Here is a 7,000-nt window from a genome sequence, read left to right as displayed (position 1 = left end):
ATTATTACGAATTAAATTTATTTATGGGGTGTCCAATTTGAATATGTAATTTATTGACAAAAATTTGAAGTCAAATTAGAAATTGAAGGCCTAAATGGTTTGAGAAATCAAAATTGATAATGGAAATATGTTTAATTTAATATTTGAAACATGTTTGGAGTTTGATTAAAAATCTGATTCAGACTGATAATTTAAATATAATAAATTGGGCCTTAATGGAAGTCAATTGGATTGATCAAGATTAAGAAGTGATTAATTAAGCTAATGTATAATTAGTGTGCTAACTAATCCTAATATACATCACCCCATGGATTAATTTAAGATGGACAAGTGTCCCACTATTTTAATATATATAAAAAAATAAAAATAAATGAAAAAGAAAGTAGAATAAAGAAATGGGTGTAGCTATACATCATTTATGTTTTTGTTTTTGGCTGGAACAAGAACAGCCAAAGGAGAGAGAGAGAGAGAGAGAGAGAGAGAGAGAGAGAGAGCTATTTTGATGGAAGATTTGGAAGAAAGGCTAGGGTAAAGAAAGGAAGAAGAACAAGAAGGAAGAATTGAAGATCATCAAGAAGTTTATCAAATTGAAGATTAAAGGTAAGGATTTCAAGCTTGAATTTTGTAGAATCCTTGTATTACACTTGAATTAAAGATGAGTTTGGGTTCAATTTCATATAATTAAGAAGAAATTAGAAAACAAAGATGAAGAAATTAAGGTAGATTCATGGTTCTGGAAATTAATTATTTTGGGTTTGATGATGTAGTCTTGGATAAAATTAAGCCTCATTGTTACATGCATGGGCAAATTCTACAAGTTTAATACTCTAATTAAACATGCATCATAGGATTTCATGGTTTTGAGATTTTAATTCATGATTAAAAGGTTTATGGATTTGAATTTGAGTTTGATGTGAAGAAAATTAATAATAATCCAAATTAGAGCTATTCTAATTAAAATTATTTAGTTTTGATCTTAATTTTATACATGCAAAGTTTCATAACTCCAATTTCATGATTTAAAGGAAAATACAAAAGAATTAAGAATCAATTTCATGTAATCTCAAAGAAATTAGTAAAAGGGTAAAGGAATTGAATTAAATTCAAATTGTAGAAACTAAATTAGAATTTCAATTGCACATGCATCGTGAATTTTACAAGAGTTTTGAAAGTTTAATTCATGTTTTAAAATTTGTGGGTTTGAAATTAGGTTTGATATGGAGAAAATAAATTAAATCTAAATACGGACAATTAGAGCATGATTTTGAATAAATGGTTTCGAATTGGAAGTATTTTTATGTTATACAATATTTTTCCAACTTTTTTTTATCAAAAACACAAGTTTTGGACCTTTGAATATCAACTTTGAAGTTCAAACATAGTTCTAGAAATTCCAGAATTCGTCGTGTCCGCTCGAGCGAAGAGAGTGCCGCTTGAGCGTGAAAATCGAGCTCCCATAAGTTTTTCAAAATTTTACAGTCCGCTCAAGCGGCCAAAGTGGCGCTCGAGCGAGAACCCTATTTTCAATAATTTTTTACTAACTCTTTTAAATGCAGAATTGCATCCTCATGACATTCTAAGTATTTTTTTAGGAACCAATTGGACTTATAGAGTCATGGAATAAGGTAGAAACATAAAGAGAGTTGAATTAAAATGAAATGAATATTGAATGGTGCTTCTATTGTGTTTTTGTTATGTGATTTGTTTAGGTGGACGTCTGAGGCCTAATATCGACTTAACCCACTGTGAGTAGTAACTTTATAAAGATATATTCAAATTATATTTATTTTCGAATGATTATCGTTTTCAAAAACATTATATGATTGATTGAATGGTTTATTGAAAAGTTATTTTGTAATGATGAATGAAGTTCACTTTTCAAAATGTATTTGTGGCATCCTTTAGTGAGACCCTTGCCTAGGGGAGATTAATAAGAAGGCTATTGACCCTTGCCTGGGGGAGATTAATACCAAGGCCATTGACTTGATTAAAGCACACAGAGATCTCTAGTGTTTGACCCTTCGTGGTCCATTGGTTTGACCTTTCGTGGTCCATTGTTATTAAAATAATGTTACTCTATTGGATGTACCACATAAATTGTCATTGAATGAGAATTGCTATTGGGATAACATGGATCATTGAGAATTGAATTGAAATCGAAATTGTATTGAAAATGCTATCGAACAATGGTTTTATTATTGCAAGGGATTAATATGATGGCTAATTGAATTGATTTTCCTATTGAAATGGATTGTTTCAGGAAATGAAACATATGTTCTGATGAGGGATTTGATATGGAAAATGTTTTGTTATAAATTTGATATAATATGGCAAATGCCTTATTTTGAAAATGATTTAAGATTCATTTCAAAATTGTAAGACATGTTTTTGTACTATGCTGTCGAACTTCATTCATTTAACCTCTTTATTCTGTTACTACTCGCTAGGCTTTAGCTCACTATTTATATGTATATGTAGATGAGCAAACTGAGCAATAAGGATAGAGAAAGTCTCAGAGTCTACCCGTGTCAGCCTTTTGAAGAGCTTTCAGAATGAAGCAAGTTAGGCTCGAGTAAAGCCAAGAAAATCAGCCCTTAGCTTTGTCAGAGCTTTAAATTTTGCTGAGTCTTAAATGTATATGTGTGTGAGATATATATAAGATTTGTATATAAATTATTATTGTGTTTAAATGTTTTAATTATTTTAGCTATCATGTATGCACAAGCTCAATGGACATTGTTATTTTTGTTTTACTTTCGCTTTAGGCCCCGATATAATTTAAATATTTTGAAATTTTGTCTTTGAAGCCGAAGGTAATCTAGGAATACTGGCCGGTTACAACGCTAAACCTATAGGGGCGGGTTTGGGTCATGACACTTTGCCTCTCCTTTTCATGGGGAAATCAAAGGAGGGACAAAATTTGGTTCATAAATCATCAATCAAGCAATTTCATTGCATGATGGCTTGTGAAACCAATTGTTCAAGTTTAATAAATCCAAAATGAGACCAAAATGACCGTCACTCTATCATGCATGATCAGGGGCAACGGGTACCTAGGACAGTGGCACATTTCATCACTTTTGAGTATGAAATGTTCATTTTAGATTTGAACACATGCAATGCAACACAAAGAAATGCTTATCTTGCCACTTTTATTTGCCAATTTTGTTTACACATTTTAGTTACCAAACCATTCTTTAATCAATTTGTCCATTAGTGAGTTTCTTCTAAGATGAAAGAAGTGTCAACCAAGGGATAATGTAAGGCAAGAGATGGATAATGTAAGGCAAACCATTGAGCATAACCTCAAAGAGGATTAAACCATTGAGCATAACCTCAATCTCAAGCTTAAAGGATCCCAAGCTTGAAACAACCCTAAAAGCAAATGAAAGAGTGAAGCAAAGAGGGAGATTCTAGAGATTGAAGTACTAAAATGGAGTGAAAAACAACACCAAAAGATGCTATCAACTCAAACAGGAGATGTCTAAGACCCTAAAAGACCAAACTTGTGAAGACACTCACACTAAAAGCATGCAAAACAAAACTTCAAAGTACCAAACAGCCAAAGCAGTGGCAAAACAGCTCAAAACAGGGTTCAAAACATGCTGAACTTAAGCCACAAAAAGCTAAAACATTAAGCTAATACATGGGGCTAACTAGGCATGCAAACAAGATACAAGGAGGGGAGGTTAACCCCTCCAATTTTGGGCTTCAAAATGAGTTTTTTCCACTGAAAAACCTCTGAAATTCAGTGATTAAAAGGCCCAAAAAAGTTGGTTTGAAAGTGGTGAACAAAGGTACAAAAGCTTTACAAACTAAGAAGTAAGAAGGGTGAAGCACCCCCCAACTGAAAATGGCCTCAATCCACCACCTTTAGGCCACAAAAACAGAGTTTTTTACAGTTCAAAACCAACCCCAAAACAGCCCAAAAACAATAGAAGAAGATGGCAAAGCATGTATCTAAAACTAGCTAACAAAGCAAGTGTTATACCTCTTGAAGCCAAGACACAATTTGGCCAACAATCCAAGCCAAAACCTCCTCGTAGAGCCCCAAACAAGTCCCAAGCTACCTTAGCCCAAAGATTAGTAACTTTTATTAAGGATTGATAGGTAAAAGTGGAGTGTATCCAAGCAACTAAGCACAAAATTGCTAGAGAGAGAGAGAGAGAAATATATATATATATATATATATAGAGAGAGAGAGAGAGAGAGAGAATTTTGTTCCAAAATTGCTAACCCTCAAAAATGGGGGAGGAACCCCCATATATATAGAAAAACAAGCCTTGAGCTTAGAAACATCCCACCATACACATGTAGGGAGATGCATCTTAGTGTGCTAGACACTGGTGGCCGACCGGCCACACCAATGGCCGACAACCATGAGCCATGGCCGACAGCCTATGGTGGTGGCCGACAGGTCACCACAAGTTCCAGGTTTGAAACAACAGGGTTTTGGTTCAAAACAAAGTACAAAATGGACAAGCTTCAAAGGCTCAAAGATAGGGCGCTCCACCGAGGACTTCGGGCACTCAAAGCGAACATATGCAATCATAATCATCAAGTGCACAAGTGATGACATCTAAGTCTTGAGGTCGGTCAAAAATGGGGTGTCTATACATATTCTCAGCACCTAAAAGTTGTTTTCCTATAGGGTGAGCCAAAACCCAGTAGAGATACTTTAACACAATTTATATATCTTAACTAAGTCATAAGGTGAATGCATATGCATGTTATTTGTCAAACGTTTTACATTTCCATTCCAAACAATGCACTGTCAGGATCATGTATTAGTTCATGAAAATATCATTTTATATCAAAAAACAGGATAGTGGATACAAAACACAAAGAATTTCTAGGTACCTGTCTGCCAGTAGGCTATACAAGCACTACCAAAGCCATTTTACCAGTGCTAACTAAAAGGATCGGCACCTAATCATGCGGATTTCTAGACTTTCACCAAGGACACACAAGCTAACATAATAACCACAATCACACCCCCTAATCAGATTCACCAAGGCATTCACCCATTTTTTCTCAAAACAATACATTTTCAATACTTAAGTATGAAACAATGCTCAATACAAATGTATGAATAATTAGTTTCAATTCACCTAATCGTTGTGCAATTTCTACAACAATCAAAGTTATACTCCATCAATAGCCCAAAACAGATATTCAACAAATAATTTCCAACAAAAGATAAAATCTCGTCATTTTCAAAAATAGGAGTGATATTACATATCCAACTCTACCCTCATCAGCAATAGATACATTCATTTCATTCTTTTTAAAACCCAACATCTTTTCCCCTTTCTTCCATAAACTAAATATTAATGATTTTTGAACAAAACCTCCTTTACTTTCAAAATCACATTTAAGTAAAGAAATTCCAACATTTCAACATATCTCAACCATAAAACCCATTCCCACAACCCTTCTCAAGTACCCATTTGAAAACTCTTCTTTTATATTTCAAAATCAACCCTAGGTTTAACCCAAATTTTCTCAAATCACTAAATTCTTTCAATGAGCAAATAATTAGGCTAAAAATCATCCAATAGTTGAAGAAATTCCTACCTCAAGAGTATAAGAGGAAAATAGCAAGAGTGAAACTTTGACGAAGCCGAAAACGAGATCCTCTTTGATTAAAATGAAGCTTTTGACGAGCTATATCTTTTTCTCCAAGGAGCAATGGTAGAGAAATCAAAAGATAATGGAGTATTTGAGGTTTTAAACAAAAACCAAAGAAGGAGTGAAGAAATTAGGGTTTGGAAGGTTTTAGAGAGAGAGTGAAAAAGTGATTCAAAAACCCGTTTTCCCGAACTGATATATGCCCAGATTGTTCGAGCGACCAAAACACCTCTCTATTAGAGACAATAAATGGCACCGCACGAGCGACTAAAACATCACTCGAGCGCACAATGACCCCTTCTCAGAAATTTTGCAGATTGCAGAAAACCACTCGAGCGTAAGAAGGACTGCTTGAGCGAAGATCACTATACTCCGAGAAGTTTTGCAGACCTGCAAAATGTTGGGAAATCTCAAAGACCCCGCTCGAACGACCAAAACACAGCTTGAGTGAACAAGAAGAAATCTGGACAACAACTCTATTGAAAAACTAACTCCCAACCTATTTTAAATACAACCAACAACCCAACTCAACTACCAACAAGACGATAAAGGACATGACCAACAATTAAAAGTACAAAATTCTGAATCTAAGAGAATGAAATGGGTCGAGTTTAAACCGAAACCGTTATAGATTCTTGAACAAGTTTACATGAAGAATTAGAGAGATAAAGTATATTTCAAACTTGTAATCCCAAATGTCCAGAGAGAGGATGAGATAATATTTGTTTAGAAAACACTTTTGAGGGGAAAATGGTCATAAATGACTTCAAAAATGCGCTACTACAAGCCACCAACACTCACGTGAGTATTGAGCACGTAGCGAGCGTGCCTCATAGGAAATTAGGTGCTTGAGTCCCTATACAGTGCTTAGCAAGGTAACCTTGCAAGAATTCCAACACTCAAGCTCTTGTAGAGCACATAGTGAGTGCGCCTTGCAGACGTTCAAGTGCTCGAGCAAGGGCTGCAAACGAACCGAGCTGTTTATGAACAAGCTCGGATCGGCTCGGCTCATTTAGTAAACGAGCCGAGCTCGAGCTCAAATATTAGGCTCGTTTAGTAAACGAGCCGAGCTCGAGCTCGCATGAGCTCGGCTCGTTAAGCTCGGCTCGTTTATTAAATAATATATAAATATATATAAAAATAATAATATAAATAATTTTTTATATATTAAATAATATAAATAATATTTTTTATTTAAATATTTATATTTAAATAATATAAATAATATTAAAAAAAATTATCGAGTCGAGCCAAGCCGTGCTCGAGTTTCATTAAAATTAACGAGCCGAGCTGAGCTCGAGCCCAATTCCTTATCGAGCCGAGCTCGAGCTCAGCAAAGCTCGGCTTGGCTCGATTCGTTTGCAGCCCT

Source organism: Camellia sinensis, chromosome 11, assembly GCF_055761805.1.
Source record: "Camellia sinensis isolate YWXY chromosome 11, ASM5576180v1, whole genome shotgun sequence".
Lineage (NCBI taxonomy): Eukaryota > Viridiplantae > Streptophyta > Magnoliopsida > Ericales > Theaceae > Camellia > Camellia sinensis.
The sequence above is the reverse complement of the archived record's forward strand: the minus strand, read 5'-3'. Positions refer to the sequence as shown.